The sequence below is a fragment of the Ischnura elegans genome, chromosome 7 (genome assembly GCF_921293095.1).
Source record: "Ischnura elegans chromosome 7, ioIscEleg1.1, whole genome shotgun sequence".
NCBI lineage: Eukaryota > Metazoa > Arthropoda > Insecta > Odonata > Coenagrionidae > Ischnura > Ischnura elegans.
The window spans coordinates 51,286,898-51,306,637 of NC_060252.1; the positions used below are offsets into that span (position 1 = coordinate 51,286,898).

Genomic DNA, 19,740 nt, shown 5'->3' on the forward strand with positions numbered 1-19,740 from the left:
ACAGGGCGACTGCCTGAATTACATTCAAAACACAACATTGAACGCGTGACTGAGACAGAGGTGATAGCCAGCCTATCTGCGTATGTGTGCGGGTTAAGCCCTCAATGCCGAAGAGCAACCTTATAAACTTGCCTCCCGGGTAATGACGAAGGAGTAGGAATCTGTACTATTTTGTTCACCTTATATGGATATCACATACAAAGACATCAAATTAATACAATTTTAATAAACGTAAAAAACACCTCCATTGATGACTGTGATTTCCTTATTGGTGTATGTTCGCGAACTGAAAAGTTGGTTTTTTTTAATGCTAAAAAGAATAGGTTCACAGTTTTATAACATACAATTTGTTAATCGTAATAAGGAAAGATATAAACTTTGGATTTTTCAGTCACTTTGACAACCTATTCCGCCACAAATGTACGACGAGTCATTCTGAACGTATTGAATATATAATAAGCCATACACCAAAGCATAAAATATGTTCTAGCTTAAACCTAATGGGAGGAGTTTCACCACAGCGGAGTATCAATAAAAGCATTAGAAATTAGGTAGAATCTCCATAAATTACAGGCCGATGTACACGAGAATTACGCGAGAATCACGAAATAGGCCGCACCGGAGTTATTCAGTAGTACCTGTCACCAAAATTCATACCTTACTTACAGTAAATAAATACAACCCCAAATCACGATTAAAAAAAGGCAAGTTGAAGTGACAGCGGAGTTTTGAGAGAAAATACTTTTGAAATTAAAAATCCTTCACTAATTCTTCCACAGAGAAGTTACACTGACAATGAAAAGGAATCATTGAGGAAAATGCTTGCACCTGTCGCTAAGGCAACATGAGTAATGAAAACTTCTCACGGACACTTCATGAGGCACCAACATGCCTCACTATAAACCAGTAATAAATGTCTAACATATCTAGTCGTTGAAAAAAAATTAACCATTGAAATACCAGTGATTAAATCTCCAAACAATCGATTCATGGACATTCTGTTCAAAACAAAGCAAATACCAAGGGTAATGTTTCAGCTCTCCCGCATAACTATGATAATACACAAAAATAATCATGTCCCCAAGAACTATCATTCAATATGGAAAACTGCACCGCCGCAGTCCCTAGAGCGTGAATTATATTTCGTGTCGGTTACATTCAGCGCAAGGGAGTAAATTAGCTGACATTTTCGATCATTCCTTGTCCGAATTCCCTGCAGTAACCTTCGAATATATTTGCGCTAACCAAAGTGTTTACCGCGCAAACATACAGAGCCGACGACCAGCTCTTATCTTCCTGTCTATCGACTGGTCAATCACAAGACAGTCTCAAACTCAGTCTCATGCTTCACAGGTATGCCTGACCTTGAAAACGGCAGCGAGGAGACTGCCGAGATAGACAGCTAAGGAGGAAAGCCAGACTTACTGGAGCTCCGTTTTTCATACTAACACCCGCAGGGATATACGCAGGTCGCTCTGAATATAACAACATGCCCCCATTTCCAAAAACAACACAGGAGGAGGGAATTTGTTCACCACACAAATATTTCAAGATATGCACAAACACAGCAAAGAAAATAAATTATAACACACGAGACAGGAATCACTCCATGAAGTATAAAATATTTAAGTGAAAAGGCGACTAAAAATTCTCCATTCCCGACTAGAAATGGATTTGGGTACTCACTTCAAGCAATAAAATCTTAACAATCACAGAAGAGTTGAATGACAAAATGTATGAATGCAAGAAATTAAGAAATAAAATTTCGGATATGTAAGAGTCATGGATCTGATATGGTAATTTAGTACATAAAACCAGGATAATTTTACGACAATATTAACAAAAAATAGAGGTAACGTTACCTCCAAATAGCAGGAGCACGTTACCAACTATTCTGAGTGGTCTTCGGGATTAAATTTTTGACTCGCAACAGGTGAAAAATATGCGATAATCCTTTTTTTCTTCTCTCCTGATCACTTAGTATTGAGTAATTGAGAAAGGCAGTAGGTAATTGGGAATATGCTGGTACTGCTGAGGGTAACATCACACGAGCTAATTACTAGGAGAGCGATTTTCTTAATTATGCACCGTGGGGTGTAGATCGTGATGATTAAAACTCACCCCCTGATTAACCCATCAAAGAAAATTACATCAATGTAGAATCTTCCTGCACCACACACAGCAACTGAACGGGTGCGATCAAGATGGTTTCCGAATCGGATGACACTGTCTAATCCATGAAATTGAGAGAGAAAAGATCACTCCCTGGACTTAGCTTTAACGCCCACTGCACTTTCCTCACTAGATTCGCAGAAACGCGAGACGACGACTACCCAGCTCTCCTTACGGCACCGGAAATTGACTGGAAGGGAGCTAGCGAGGAGAGAACTTAAGAAAATAAAGAAGAGGCTCTAGGTAGGGAGAGGGACGGGCGAGGAAGTACGTGACATCCTCGATAGAGGGAGGGAGCCCTTGGAGAAGCCAGAAAACATCAGAGAATACTTTGGAGAGACAAAGAACGTGTTTCGGGGTAAACAGAAAGAGCAGTACACTACACCCTGGCAAATGACGCAAAAGGAACCTCGGGAGAGGACGCACTCGATTCAATTACCGACGCAAAAATATGCACTCAACTCACGGCACGTGAACCTTGAACAAAAATGCGTGCTCCGCAGCGGAGAATCAACATTCAAGGCAGACGTAAGAACACCGGGTCGCTTTCTCGCCACATGACTCTACCATCCCCCTACCCCCTCGGGCAGGTGTTCGCCGTTATTCGCTGTTGCAATCCGCGATCGTTGAGTAATAATGCTTAGTCAAAATTCGACGGCACGTAACTGGACGTCACTTAATTCGCCCGGCCTCATTAACCCCGCGTTTGTAATCAAAACAAACCGTAAATTGCCCCACTGAAACCATCTGACGCAGATAAAAAAACATCATCGGCCTTAAATTCCGCAAATATTTAACCAGCATAATGAGATGGTGCGCTTCGGTGCAGCGGCCAGAATAGAACCAATTACGACACATGCTGAAAAGAGGGAGCGAATAGGACTAGTTACGACGTGCAAAAAAAAGACAGTAGTTCATTTTATTATTACAATGTTAACTGCGCTACCCTGAAATTACCTTAGATTGAGGCATAAATTTTCCATTTTACTAAATTCTAAAATTTACTTTATTTTATGTCGTATAAAGTATAAGAATAAATAGGGACTATTAAAAACTGCACTTACTCTCGCCCAAAAAATTCCAAATCAGCATTAATATTCACCACCGTATGATAAGATTCTATTTACAATCGCTTTTATAATATTATTTAGAAAACATGAGCAGAAACAATCCGATTCAAACTCAGTTCGAAGAAGCTGAATAACAAGTAGAAGCGAAAATCTCCGGAAGGAAAATTCTGAAGAAGTTATGGAATTGCAGATAATAAATTGGTAATAACAGTAGCTCCTCAGAAAGATATCTGCCCTCATGGTAATACATACCCTATAAATGCTGTTCCCATAACTAAGAATAAAATAATTACCCCTACTGATCACGTGTGAATATATTTATATGATCCATAATAAATGTTACGACCAATATGTAAATAAATACAAATAAAGAAAAATGAAGCTCCGTTGGCATGTAATGTTCGTAGTAGTCAACCATAGTTAACATCCCGACAAATAAGTTTATACCTCTCGACATGAGAAGTTTATACCTCCTCTTTCACAACAACAAACAGAGTAGCCAGCTTCATTAGCGATGGAATTCTAAGTATATACTTAAACGTTTGGTTAGCCTCAGAAAAAATTTCATCAGAGTAAAATAACGAAATCTTGACGGGAAGTGATCCAGTCACGATAGGAATTCTATGTGAAGTTAACGGCATGACGGAATTAAAAGACAAGTAAACCAAAAATTCAGGGATGAATATTTTTAACAACAGGGAAGATTTTTTTAAAAGTAGGATGCATGACGGATACGAGTAATATCAATTGTAAATTGAACAAAATTTAATACGGCTACGTCGGAAAAAAACACAAAAACTGATGCTTCGAAAACTTTGATAAAAAACTACAAAATTGAATTCCTGTGACGCCCATCTCCAAACCGGGAAATCAACTCTTAAGAGAGAGAATTGAGCCTTCGCGAGTATGTTATCTTAAGTGACTGATAAGAGTGAAACGTCAACACGGAAAACTAAGCTTTCACCCGATACGCGATTCATCGAATTTTTAATATTAATGCCCTGATAGATAACAAGCATAATATGAAATATTAATGAGACGCAAATGGCAGAACACTATCCTAGAGTGAATCGCATAGGAGGAATAATATTTAAGTGCGTAGGAGGCGAGCTGAATTCAACTAAAAGTACAAGACCTAGCGAATGAAATGCTTACAATTACGCAAGCATAAAGGAAGTACTGCAAATTAGCCCCCAACGGCGTAGCAAGACAGAAAATGAAGTTTTACTGCGCCTCCTCCATCCGTGATCTAAAATGGATGGATGACGGGTCGTGATATACGGCTCCACCAAAAATGACAGGGGAAAATACGAGGTACCATGGTAATGAGAAACAAGTAGGAGTGTTAAGGTGGCCTTGCCACCTCTAATTCAATACGAATATTATTCGACTTTATGAGGGCAACTCGTATCTGTAATGCCTCGTTCACATTACGATTGTCCAAGCGATCGTCCTGACGATAGTTAGCCGAACTAGCCGTGCGAATGATGTCCTGATAATAGTTCACGTAGTTCCGAACGTTACCACTTTACGATGGTTAGGCGCTGGGAGAACTGAAAAGGAAGCGACAAGAGAAAGACGAAAAGTTAGTGAAGCACCCTTCGCTCTATTTTTTTTCATAGACTTGTCCTAGGAAGGAAGAATATGGGAGGAAGAAAAATTATTCGGTAAATACACGTTGAAAACAGTAATATCTTGACCCTGCATACCTCAACGGCTTTGCGAACCGTCAATTTCTCGATCACTTCATCCACCAATGGCTCTCCCGTCTTACTTTCCTTACTCATCGTTCATTTTTCTTTATCTGAGTTTCGTAATTCGGCATGAAAATTTAAGATAAGCATTGCCAACTTATCGGAGGCAATAAATTGAGAATGAACCAGCCGAGTAAAATGCTGATATTGGCGTATGAATCAAGTGATCCGACAAAAGCATCGTTTTTTGTTCGGCACATGAAAAATGTATCACATTATTTCGTACAGGAAGAAGAAAAACAGAACCCGACACAAGCACCCATACATAAATATTTGCATTTTATGAATACGGAGGGAACTTATTTCCAATAATCGAACGCCGGAAAATCAGCTATTTCACCAAAAATCCGCAGTAGACGGAAATAACGTCGTAATCACATATGATCAAAGACAATTATGATTAATAATGGACATGGAAATATTTTCAACGGCCCAATAAAAGGTTATCTGCCCTTTGAGTTTTTCACTTCTTCGGTAGGCAGCTGTGACGTTAAAGCCCCTGGCTTAATTAACTTTCACAGCAAGCCGGTTTCTTCCCGCAAGAGTTAAAAATAAAACTCATTTCAAAAGGAACGATATTATAAAACTAGAAAAATATATCCGACCGGATTCAATGCGGAAGCAATGCAACTTCACTTGATCAACTTCGAAGCTTCTGAAATGCGTATAACTGTCACGACCCCACTCAGATTAACTCGGTGAAAAACATGAATACAAAAAACAACACGTTTTACTACAAAATTATAAAGCAAAGAGCATCTTTTGGAATTAAAAATAAACGTATAACGTAACATCGCCATTCATAATCCTGCTCCTTTATCGAAGTAGTCATTTTAAACGAACGTTAGCCAAAACCGGTGGAAGAATATGCAACTATCGATACCGTCGAACAAAACGGCCAAAATTTCACCAACAAAAATAGTACAGGCGAAATATGCATTATAAATGAGCATAAAATGAGAAATAGTTAAGTGGTTAAACTGCTTTGAAACAATTTGCAAGGACGGGCATGCGTGTAGCACCTAAAACGATGTAGCATGTAGTCTATGCAAGTCTTAGTCCATGCAAATATCCTCTCCCTAGCACCAGAGAAAGAGAGCCTTCAGGTAACTGGATATTGTAATTTTAACATGACAAACTAATGATGACAACATTTTTGGCGCCAATATTTAAGTACACGACTCCATGCGGCCTTCGTTCGACCACCGGCCATGTTACGCAATAGACTACTCGAAAAAAAAGAACAAGAACTAGCACAATTAAGGGACCGTACCTACAAGGGACATATTCGAAGGATGACTTGAATTCTGTTAACTAATGCATGAAAGAGGTAAAAAAAATCGTGAAATAAGTGGGTGCGGCTGTTCCCACTACGCAAGATTTTAAAGCGGACAAAAATAAATGAACAAGACATTGATCAATAATCGGAGGAATTCTGTTGGAAAAAAGGAGAGAGGGTAAGTAGACCTTTAGCTTTCGAAAAGTATTTTCAGACCACGGGTAAAGAGAAGTGAAAATTAAATGGACGCTCTTTTCAATGGTATGAAAGGACTCGCACATTCCATCCAATAAAAAAAGAATATTGAGTAGAATGCCAACGTTAAAGTAATTGATGGACCTACGGGGAATACCTCATAGAGGCTTTTGAAACGTATGGAGAGGCAATTATAAAATGATTTCTAGAGGTTAGGAGTAAAATAAAGGAATCCCGAGGTCGAAACCAATGTCTGACCTGACACCTGGATGTTTCAGGAACTACAAGCAGTGATGTGCTAATTAGAACTATGCTAAACAGAGACATTTCTTTTCAAAGCAACTGTGGATAATTCTTTTCTACGTTAATGCTTGTGAAAAAGCATTAAGCTTGAATTCCAGTAATTGGAGGAAATTTATTGAAGTAAAAACAAAATTTAACAGAACAAATAGATAGAAAAGGGAATAACATCGCAGGGATAATCTAAATATAAGAAAAAAAGAAAAAGAGGTAAGCATTTTTAAGTTACTTTGCCTTCAACCCTAAGTGCACCATTTTACGCCAGGCATCCGAAATAAACATTAGCTTAAACAAAACTAGCATAAGCGAAACGGTCGTTCAAAAACAGAACCAGATGGATTTATTAAAGCAATACATACAACTCCAAACTATGCTAGAATTAGAAGAGTGTTCCCTATGAAAAGCAAGTGTAGCAACCATGGAGGACATAACTTCAAAACTTTGATGAGGACCGTGCAACATAAACTTGACAGCGTAGAAGGAATGAAGAAAGCCACTAACCACTGCCCAGCGCAGGAGTGGCGGTGGAAGGAAGGGGAAGGTTGAGAGAAGGGAAGGAGAGGGGGTAGAAACAGTTGGGATGGGAAAAGGACAGGTATGGGAAAGTCAGGGTCCTTACGGGACCCTACGGATAAGGACCACCGTACCAAGAACGAGCGAGGGTCCTATTTTTCCAGTAAGGCTAAAAAAAAGCCTAGAAAGGGACGATGGAAATAGAAACAGGGAAAGATGGCCCAGTCAAAAAGCTAAGATAAGCCTTAAAAATTACAATAGAAAGGCCCGCGTGAATCCTGGTCAAACGCAGGGTCGGTAACCTTTTCGTACCTGCGGGGCCCCTGGTTTAAATGGCCATCCATGGCCGGTTCGCACAGCCATTACTTCCACGAGATATTTTATTTATAATTAACACATTCAACATCTAACATTCAACGTTTACAAGCTCTTTATTTTTAGGGTATACAGGAATTGTTTCGACAATCTTATGTCGGGGAAAATGGCCTGACAGAAAATTGAGCAATACTTAAATACATTAAATAAATCGTTCCAGACAATATACTACAGGATGCAACTCCTTAATTTGATGGGAAAGGTATCGCCTTCTACTCAACACTATCTACCTCAGGAGAAGAGGAATGACAGTGGAGTGGATATCACCCAGCGCGATGCGTCATGCGCAAAGTAATTAAAAAAGGGCTCAATAAATGAACAAATTTTGTTGAGTTTGAGAGAGGGACTAGAGAAGTAAAAACATACAATTTTGCTTAACGCTCCTATGCCGATAGATCTTAAGACTTTTGAGTACTGCCCTTGAATTACATGTTACTACGTGACTAATCCTGCAGGGTAGGTAACCAAGTTTTACATGCTCCACAACAGCATATAATGCACCCATCTCATTCCGAAAGACTTCGATGTAGCCCTATCTTTCAATTTAAATGATTAAAAAAATACTAAATATAAACTGGACGAGAGCACTAAATTCCCAAATCCCTAAATATGCGCTGGGTGGACGGTTCTCAATTTAGCCCGGAACGATAATAGCCCAAAGGCCCACTGAGACCCTTAATATCTCACCCATACAGGATACGGGTCCAAGGGCTTAAGGACCACTCTAAGCGGAAGGAAAAGGAACGGATGAAGAGGAGTGGATGGATGAAGGGGGAAGGAAGGGCTTCCATACAGCAAGCCCAGGCATAACGGGGTGAGCAGGAAAGGGAGGCTGATATACGGACCATGAGAAAGACGACGAGGTCGCAGGAAAGCAGACAGGAAGGGGAAGGTATGGATAATAGTAGTTCCCTCCTCGGCCGCGAGATGGATAGGAGTGTGAGGAGTTGGACAGAACAAGCCTATGAGAAGAAATCTGACCCCGCAGGTAGTCATTATTGGTCCCTATCATAAACGCAGTTCATACTTAGCTTCGGCAAAATATTGGTCAAACCACGCGAACCACGCGAAAATCGAACCATGAGGTTATCAAAGACCACTACATTGTCACATGTTGCGTCACCAAACATCGCCAGCAAAGAGATTGATGAATTTTCGCTTTGATTGCGTAGACGCATGTAGAAAAAGCATTTATTATCCATAACATAAAATATGAAAATAATTAAAGGTGAATATGAGGAAAGAGGAAATTTAACACATTTTCCAGATTCGATACGAGGCGGATAATTACCAAGATGACGACCATTATGAACACTAAACTACGCGAATAGTCACACAGCCCACAACTTAAAACTAGCATCTCTCTAAAAACCGAAAAATATAGAACCAATGCGAGAGTTACTATTTGATACAATCAATTATTACATAACAAGCTTAGAAACCAGTTATCTTGAGGAAAAAGTTAAATCGCCTACAACATAATAAACGCTGAGGGCATTACATTCCCGTTTAAATTCACTTTGAAAGCACTGTCGTGAATAGAGGAGAAAAAATAATATTCCACCATACCCTGTATGTGATACGTGGACTTGATCGAAACTAAGTGTTTTAAACGCGGAAGGGGAGCTATGGGATACGGCTATGGGAAGGGAGGCTGCTGACACAGGGACCATATGAAAGACGAAGTGATCGCGAGAAAGCGAACAGGGGGGAAGGGATGAGTATGGATAAAAGTAGTTCTCCCCACAGCCACGAGATGGGAGAAGGGGGGTGAGTTGGGCAGAACCGGCCTCAGAAGTGGAATCGGGCCCCACCGTGTAAATATTCCGAAGAGCCGAGGCGAAACCAATGAAAAAGCGAGAGCGGAGCCGAGCTGGCCAAGGAAATTAATATGAACGCGTCTCGAATTTCTTACCGCTAATGACTCAATGGTGAGCGGCAAAAATGGAACCTCTTAATTGTTACGTCACAAAGTTTTCATCCACTTTTCCCACCATTGATTCCCACACACCTCATGGAAGACCCAAAAGCCTACAAGAATTAAGTACGTAATTGCCCATGCGGACAACACCTTTTGAACTTTCCAAATAGGGTTCTTTGAGATGATGCGCACATCCACGCCATATCAGTCAGTTCACGAAAAACAAGACAGACGACTTGCGAGCAATCACACATTTCCATGTAACAATTCGTGGCATCCTTGCGCAAGGGATTAGCTAATAGAGGAGTTCACACAACATCTAAAGAAATGTTTCGCGGTTGAGAAACCCATATCGAGTTACCTAAAGCTATTTCAGTATATGAACTCAAAGAGATGATCTAATGCACCTGAACTCCATACGTCACAGATTATTCTCGATAGGCCATAGCATCAATTTCGCAAGTGGCTAGCCACCTTTTACAGTAGATCACATACAGAAGCTAAAGAGCGGTTGCAAAAATATGAACACAGAGGATAGCCATGGAAAGCTAGAGCTACAAAGCTAATCATATCCTACATTGCCTAAACAGTCAAAATTGCAAGACAACGGATAGGAAAAACTCTTGAATTCATGATAAACAAAAAGGAATATTTAGCAGCTGCTTTGAAGGGGGATTTTACCCATCCGCTGCCGATGGAGCCAGTATTCCGCCAGAACATTGAAAACCAAACATTGAAAAGGTTGCCCAAACTCGTCACAAAGTTTCGGTCAGAAAAGTTTTTCATAGCATATTATTGAATTCACAATGGACTAGATGGAATGACTTCAAAAATTTAATGTTCGATGGTCGAAGAACATGGACAATCGACTATCCACAGGCGACACATAACAATAGATGACCATCGATAATCGAAAACCATCAACAATCGCTAACCATCGATAGTCGACAGCCGTTAACAATCGATACAGCTCGAAACAATCGAAAGAAAACAATCGATTCTAGAAATCACAATCGAAAGACAATCGCACTGTCCATACCCACAACTGTCGATGTTGGATTCGATTAATCGATCCTGGCCTGTTGACAAGCCAACGTATCGAATGCCCTGACAAGATGGGTGGACGATAAGCTAAATGGAAAGCGCAAGAGAAAATAAATGTAAGAGAATAGGAAAGAATGAGTATTCCTGGGCGGTTAAGACCCGAGGGTTGACGGAAGATGAAGAAAAAGAAGCGAGGAAATGAGGTGAGGAGATGATGAGGGCAGGAGGTCCCTTTGTCCTTCGTCCACAGGAAGAGGCCATGGTCAAGACATGTTGACAACCAGTAGGTGACGGAGGGGTTTGTGGAGAGGAAGGAAGAGGAGGGGGGGGGCCCAGTGGTCCTTTCGCCCAGGTGCTTCTCCCAATACCCCATCCCACCACCCCACCCTCCCCCCGCCGCACTCCCGATTACCTCCCCTCCCGACGATCTCTGGCGCGAAGAAGAAATACAGCTGCAGTCTGGTGGCCCGGGGTGTTGAGGGACACGCGAAATGAAAAGGAAGGACGGCGAAGTTTGAAAAATGTACGGCTATAAAGCCGAAAGAGATTGAAAAAAGTGACTACGGGCGACGAGCTCTTGTCCACCGCGGAAGAGGAGTAAAATACGGCACGACCATTAAATCGAACCTCCATTTATTCGCTGCGAGATGAGTGTCCCAGCCGTGAAGCCCAGGGGGCAGATGTGCAACGCCGTACAAAGTTACGAGGCGGGCCGGCAGCGTGCGTCACGACTCTGGACACGAGCGAAAGCATTCACGTTTCCTCACACCTGCCCGTGAACGACGATTACGATGACAGTAAATAGACATTATTGGGACTGAATGTGCATCACATGCTCGAGCCAATATTCTGAACATTTGTCCCTTCAGAGAAGCCGGACACATGTAGAGACTGACAGCTTAAAAAAATGGGAAGCTCCCAAAAAATAAAATTGTCTTCGAAAAATTAATTTAAATAACCCAAGGCCAAAAGCACTTCGTATTTCTAAAAGTGTGAAATGTATCTGGAATGTAACACGACCAAATATTAAACCAGTGCGCTCAGAACATTTCCTAATTTTGATGGTATCTGGTGAGGTTGGTTCTCATACTGACTCCTAGACTAGATATCTAAGATAGATATTATAGCTCTATTTTTAAATAGGTATCAATTTTATCGAATAACTTCAAGTCGTTCGCGGAAAAACGTAAAAATTTCTTATTATACAAGAAATGGCAACTGAACAGACTGAGAAATTCGCATTTAATTACAGTGGGTAATTACAAATATTTCCGCAAGAGACGAACACTTGTCATCGTCATACCTAAGAGAAAAGACTGGAATATCTCATCAAAGATGGTATAATACATACTTCTATAATAAAATACATAATTAAGTGATTAAAAAACAATCGCTCACAAAGAAAATGCCTTTTAGGACCTCAGGTACACAACTTGGAACATTCGAAATCAAGAATATCAGAAGCAATATTACCTAAAATATATTTAATTAGCATTCCAGATATCCGAAATATGTGACCAGATCCGGTGACGATTCAAAATATACCGCAGAACAGAATAATTACTCATTTACTTGGCACTTTGTTACTACAGGAAGTCTAGATATTTTCCCTACGCGTGCGCCAACAACACGGAAGCAAAATAATGATTCTACTCGATCAACACATAAAAATTAGTCAGATATTTCCACGTGATAAATTTAAGGTATACAACCCTTTAGAAAACCTTAAAGATGCACGTACACCTGAACTTACCTTTTCCGACGGTGCAATTGCTGTAACGCTAATAATTTTCATACACAGCAGAATTAATTTACATGAATATTACTACGGCGAGCGAATGAAAATGCAGCGCCATGCCAACCGCGATCAAAGCTACTCCCGTTTTCACTGAAAAATGCATGCATCAAAACCACGGCCAGGAGAGATCAATAAAACGGGGGAAAAGAGCTTGCCGGTGAATGAAAAAACATACTACCGCCGACCGACAGCCACGACCATATGGGCCGGGACTCGCCAGCGGCAATCGAGACCGCAACGGCACACTTATACACTGCACACAGCAGCCGCTAGTGCGGCCAGCCACTTAACACACGACACTTACTAAAGGTAACACATACTCAAAGCAAAGCTTCAAATGATAGGCCAACGAGGGAATTTAAAACTCTCCACGCATGCACTGAAACGATGATGACTCTCCGTCGTCCTATTCCGTAAACGCAGCACAACAAAACGAACTAAAAACAAACACGAGCAGAAAAGGAGCTGGAAAATACACCATTAGCATGCAGAGAGAAAAAGAAGATAAAACACACTGCGCAAAAACAAGAGACTTAGTAGCGTGTGCGTGACAACGGAACCACGTTCCACGCGTTTGGTGTAGCCAACTTATTCCGGCAGGCATTTGCCGAGCGCGCAACGGCCTGCACTTCGCATCAGATAAAACTCGCCGGCTCTTCAGGAGACAACTCATACGAACGCGGGACCGACGTATCGGGGGTAATGCATTATACGTCCCGAGATGCGAGGAAAAATCCCTTCCTGGTTCGGTATTGAGTCATGAGCGCCGGAGACTGTGATTTAGAGGAGTCGTGATAGAGCACAGACGCCGGGCGAGGGAAAGTTGGCTAGGAGAAATATATTGTTAAGAAAAAAAAGAGGCCAACGAACTACCACAAATGCATCCGCCGTCTCCAGCTCGATGGAATGCATGTGGAACTACGCGACTTTTAACCGTCTAAGGCCATACGGACTAACGAGTCTCCGCCGTTTCCCTTTAAAACAATAAAGAAGCCGCGGAAATTACTCCGAGCGCGACAGCCCAAGTGATACACAGAGCTCGGAGGGTCGGCAGCCGGCAAATTCTGCATCCCTTTCCCGTACACCGAGGCAGCGAAACGACACGGGCTATAAAACACGCGTTCCCGCGATTCCCCCAGAGGTTGTGTGGGAAAAACGAAATGTATTCACTCCCTCTCACGTGACCGAAATTAACTTTGCTGCATCGAATCGTCCGATAACTTACTTAGCCGATAACCTCTAGCGAGCGCACCGCCAGGGGGATAGCTAGCTGGCTCTGCCGGGAAGGCGAAGAGGAACCTATCTGGCTCTCTCGGGGCTTGGAGAACACCACGCAAGATACGGGCGGGGATTGGTTCGGGAGGGCCGCACGACCGGGCGAAAGATTCGCGAAACTCAATTATGAAATCAGCTGGGGAGTGGGAAGGCTTTTCGGAGCTCAGAGGAGGGAAACAACCCCGAACGCCGTCAAATGTCACAGACAAACACACGTCAGAGGCCCTCGAAAAGCGATTACTCGGTCGATACACGTCATCTAATTCCAACTTCGGGGAAATTCATTCTTGAGGCAGAGAGACAAGCGAACCCATCCGCCCAACTTCATTTTTCACGACAAAAGACGAGATCTGCTTTTAATCAATCTGCCCTGAGCACACAATCTCCGCAATGGAAGGTGAACGAACACCTGAGAGGAAGCACAGTAATTACACTGCGGATTGAAAATTACGACACTTGGAAAAGGGTGTTTCCAGGTTCAATCATATCTCATTAACACCATCGCAGAAGCCCGGAGAGGCAAATTGTGAGCGGCGGCAAACGCTAGCGATTCCTACCTCATTCGTCCCCTATGCATATTACGACCAAGATATTTTTAATCAACTTATTTCCACTATGTATCAATCACTTCACTTCAATTTAAAGGCCTTTGGAAAACTAAATCAATATCAACACGAAAAAAATATCGCCTAAGTCAGGTAAACGTTTTAAATCATCCTTTATCAACTTCATTTACACGTATAAACAATAAACCATTATATATAACCACGCTGAATTCTTCATAACTAATGAAATATGAATGCAACTAACCAACAGGTAAAATTAACAACTGAATTCCCTTACTTCGGACATTTTCCCGTATGTAAACAAAACTATAGCCCATTCCATCAGCACGAATTTATTTGCAAGGAAGTCAGGAAACAACCACGATCGCACGAACGAATATTTTCAAGTTTACCACTAAGGCTCGTGGGTAAAGGTCCAGCACTCCGGCCACAGGGGAAAGAAGAGGACACTCCCGGTTACAAGAACCGGATGTTTACCGAAAGATGCATGACAAAGAGCATTTAAGCGAGGAATCCCGAGCGCACGACGCCAATGATGTCAAAAAACCGGGAAAAGGTCAATGTTAGCGAGGGAAAGGGCTACGAACACGGGCAAGAAGCAAGTCTTGGCATCTCTTCAATATTTCCACGACCGGATGTCAAGCACAGTAAGCAGGCGGCGACGCCGACTCGTGGGCTCTCCATGCGACGGAAATAATTTTCTCACTACGTCAAGATTCAACGACTCCTCACCCGAGTGAGCCTACGATTCAACGCAAACTAATCAAACACCCCATTAATTATCACATAACACGAGATGGTATTCGCCTAGGGTGAAAATTCCCCACATCAAAGCGACACGTGAACCGACGGGGTACTATATAAAGACGGGAGTAACTTGTCTATTTAATATCAACAAGGCCAAAAACTACCCATGGAGCCGACAGCATCCAGCGCTCCCACTATCGCGTCGGTAGTTACTTCGTTTAGGCAGTCATCTGGGAACCGCTCCATGCTCAAGGTCAAGGTATGCATAATTTCATACGTTCATCACCGGCGAACGCTTAAGTTCACACGACCGAAAATTATAGCACACATGCTAAACTAAACGTTTGAGGATTTAAAAAACCGGTGCACTACGTACAATTAAAATTTCCCTCGCGAAGGTAAGTAACACAACCAGCACGCAATGCTTCTTTCGAACAACTACATCAAAAAATGATCATTAGGAGGAAATTTTTGAGCATCCATAAGCATTTCATAGGATAATTCCCACAGAAGCGAGTCATTAGCGGGAATTCGGGCGTTTAAGATTACAAGTGTGGATAATACGGGTAAGAAATGGACACTCATTATAAAACATTGTAGAGCATTTTATACGGTGAATCATCGCGAATCTTAAAACGAAAGCAATTTTTGCGATGCGTCATCGCAAATACACGTCGGCTCCGGAGAACACAACACGAACCGGCCGCGATTACGCCAACGCCAGATCAGCTGTTGATTCCCCATCACGCGGAGTGAAATAAGCGCTTTCCAGAAAGACCTCCACTACGTGACTCGGGCCTCTCTACAGAGAGTGTTAACCACCTAGGCATAAAAAAGACCTGGGCCCGGAACTCCGAGAACATTCAATTCAAGAGAACGACACTAGGGTGTGCAACTGGAAAACAAGCTGGGAAAACCATCGTTTCACCGTAGTGACGCCGTCCGAAGCGCGGGAAAATGGACTAACGGTCCCGCCTAGGGGAAAGAAATACAAAGCAGCCCTTTCATCGCCCCGATTGGAATACATACATTATCTCTCGAGGGTCCCACAAAGTCCGAGTTTTTAATCACCCGTTGACTTGATCACGACATCGTGAAGAAAATTTGTAGCCGTTAGTGTAATTTCAGTGACTTCCATCGCATCAACCACTTTCATGATGAATCACGTAAGGCCTACTGACGGAAAAACAATGTATGAAGGAGGAATTTAAATGTTTCACGAACACATGAACAACTATAAAAACGACTACTTCAACTGAAGTTACGCAACCCATTGCGATGAATTTATTATCATCTACTAAGTGTAGTGGCAACCGGAACCCTAAGAATGTATACGATAAAATGTAAATATAAAAGAAGAATATTTTGACATGTTCGAAATTACAACAATAAAAATTTATACAGAGGGAACTAGAAGCAAGCATCAGCAAATGTTCTGTTTTAAATTAAGAAAATTTGATTCCAACGATAACATTCCTCAAACCTACGGTGAACAGTAATAAAGCCGCAGAGAATACCGCTCGCTCACGTACTCAAACGGCGGCTAAGACCGACCCGCTGGCCGGCGAACGTAAAAAACATACTGAAATGCGACCCGATCTCGACGAACAGGGTGCAACACGACAGTTGGGCGAGAAAACTGGCGCGAAGCAGAAGCCGAGGAAAGGAAGAGCGCGAGAGACGCAAAAACTCCACGAACGACGATACGGGGAAAGTGAGAGAACCGACTTCTCTCGAGTTTACCCTTGAAGACGGCGACGAAAGAGGGGCAGAGCAGGGAGAGAGACAGAGAGAAAAGAGGGGAGGATGGCGGCCAAAGAAGTGAGAGTGGTTGCGACTCGGAGGGAGGGAGAGTTCTGCGTGACCGTAGGAAGGCTAGGCGCCCTCAGCCGGCGGCGGATGTCAACCAGATAAGTGGCCGGGGCAACCGACCGCCCACGGCCGGGACCCACCACCACCCACGCGACCACAACATTCGCGATATACGGACGACGCAGCGTGGAAAACAAAAGAGCCGATGATGATACAAAGAAAGCCCCTCGAACCACGGCACCGTCCTCAATTGAGAAATGTATCATGGGACAGGCAGCATGAGGAAACAAAGAATAGCAGTGATAGCGGGAATGGCCGGTAGTTCACACAGAGATGTTCAGTTCCCGTAAAATGGGATATTAGAAGCATCATATGAAAAATCATGGGACAGGCAACAATGAACCTGAGAGAACGTGTTTATCAGCAAGAATGGCCGGCAATTCACGGACGGATGTATAATTCCGATCAATGGGGATATTGGAAACATCGCTTGTGTTAGTTAACAAAATTTTCAGGAAGAGTGTAATGATTCTAAGCCCACTAAAAGAAGAGATTTCAAGAAGACCAACCAAACGAGCATATAAAGTCAGAAACTTAACAAGACTGGGTACAGAGCGGCGCTGCGATTAAAGAACTCGCAATGAAGCACTTGGTTCTCCATGCAGAGAGAGATAACGAATTTTCAGAAGGCCCATCGACAGAATATGGAATATCTTGCAATGGAAAAGCAAAGATCTTGAAAATTCAAGGTATAAAAATTGCCAACCACAGTACGAAGGAGCTGACATACGACATAAACATAAATGCTTCAACACAATGTGGATGTCAGATAAATTATCAGTCCAGAAAATTCAAAATCACAAATTTCACCGGTCCTCATGCAGGAGAGGATTTTAAGCAGAACAAAAAATCGCGGTATGTTTATGTAAATTTCTTCTTGTAACTGCTCCCAGACACGCCGAAGAGAGCCAACTGAGTAGGTATATGTTGCTGAGGAAAACTAAATTCAGAAGTGCGTTCATTGTGAGTGACGACTGGAACGGATGGACGAGTTGAGACAAGAAGTTCGAAAAAGTGCGCCGCAGCACGCAAGGACAAGCATGAGCCACCCCGCACGTAGGCTCCGAAAAGCCGACAAGAGCGCGCTGAATCAAGCGCTTCACTGGGAAATTCGCCGGCAGACGAAAAACTAAGTCCTACACCAAAACACGACTTCACGGCCAAGTCCACGGTGCAAGGGGGGTCCTATCAGCAGAAAACCCTCCGATTCCCGCGACTCCACGAAGACGTCCGACAAAAAACACTTGACCCTTACCTGACAGCTGCCGCCATCCGGCCAGGCCAGCAAGTTGTGGACGAGCACCACTTCTCGCAAAGGATAACCTTCCCTGTTGACCTCCAGTCCTTCCACCAAGAGACCCCACGGCAGGCACCACCAACGTCGGACGGGACGACCACCAACTGCCCCTCGGGAACTCCGCACATTCACAACAAAACACGCCGGGTCGCCCAGTGAGAGTACCCGCCAAGAAGCGTCCGGAACACCACGGGAAGAGAGGAGGATCGTACTGGGCCAATCGGGAGACGACGAGTCGAACGCGGGCAGTGAGGCTCGGGGGTACTGAACACGAAGACTAGTCGGAGGACACACTCATACATAAAATGGGTTTATACGCGCAAGTTGTGTACGACACGGGGACCCTGCCTGGGGGGGATGAATACGAGATCATGAGAAAATTTCGAACCGCCTACGCCGACATACAGATGCGAACTGAGGAGACTCGACGCGGCAGAGAGGGAACACCAAACCAGGAGGAAGGGGAGAGCGGGGTGGAGAGGGAAGAAAATCGAGGGGGGATGGGTGAGAGAGGGGAAGATGTGAGCGACGCCAATCGAATGACTGAGTCCGAAGCAGGGGGACCACGTGCCGGGGGGCGGAGTCAGCGAGAGAGGGGTAGGGGGAATGAGACTCAGGATGGGAGGGGGAATGTAAGGCGGCGGTGGGGTGGGGGACGGAGGGGAGGGAGAAGAAAAAAAGGACGGATGGAGGGGGAAAAGGCGTCGTAGGGGTTTCGGGCCTTCCCTCCCCTCTTTCCAACGAACCCAACCCCCATAATCTCCCCCCCCTCTCGCTCTCCCACCTACCCTTCCCCCTGGCCCCCTCAACGTCGAATGTTCCACAGCTGCTGCGGCTGCACACATAAGAGTCCCTACTCTTTTCACTCCGTCCCCTACGACTCGAGAGAGGAAGCAAGGGCCCCCGCTCTCCCCGTATGATAACCTTGCAGGCGCGGCCCAATAATGAGACGCTGAATTACGCGGCGCCGACTCATGATTCCGCGGTAATCGAGGGCCGAGATGATTCGACCATGGCTGTTACACCGCTGAGCTGAGTTGCTGAGTATTGTGTGGGAGCGAGACCGGCACATGCTCGCGCGACTCGATAGCAAAGGGTGGGGGGGGGGGAATATTTACGAGTGCATTCTCGGAACGGCGGAACCGTCCCATTAGGCAATTATTGCCTCAAAAATTTCCTTGTGGTATTTCCCCAATAATTACCGCGCCGAGGAAATCCTTACTATATCTGTAAAGGGAGACTGTCAAAGTAAACATAGGCACAAAATTTGCTCCACAAGCCTCCGCTAAAAAAGTCTTTATTTAATTCTGAGCATAATGATTCGTCATTCAACAATGAAAAATGGATAAAATTATGAAATCTCGCCAGAGAATTGGTCTAGATAGTGGAGTGGGGACTGATAACCAAAACAATTATTTGCTACATACAGACAATTGATACAAAATATTTTCGATGCAAAAATAATGCCGAGGATTGAAAACGTCCCTTTCGTGCTGGCCTATTATAAACATCACAGGATTCAGGAAGGTTTTGGGCCAATAATACATGTAATGTCTTTCAAA

At 43.4% G+C, this 19,740-nt stretch overlaps 1 protein-coding gene across 2 annotated transcripts in view; it reads right to left on the bottom strand.

Moving 5' to 3' along the window:
- The window catches only part of LOC124162187 (brain tumor protein), a 176,395-nt gene that overhangs the window by 43,144 nt on the left and 113,511 nt on the right, over positions 1–19,740 (bottom strand). The window contains exon 1 of one of the 2 annotated variants that reach the window (XM_046538620.1): positions 18,137–18,605. The exons of the other annotated variant lie outside the window; for it this stretch is intronic. The gene's annotated coding sequence lies outside the window, so the exon portion shown is untranslated. Of the gene's footprint in view, positions 1–18,136; positions 18,606–19,740 lie in introns of those variants that run through there. 2 annotated transcript variants of the gene reach the window in all.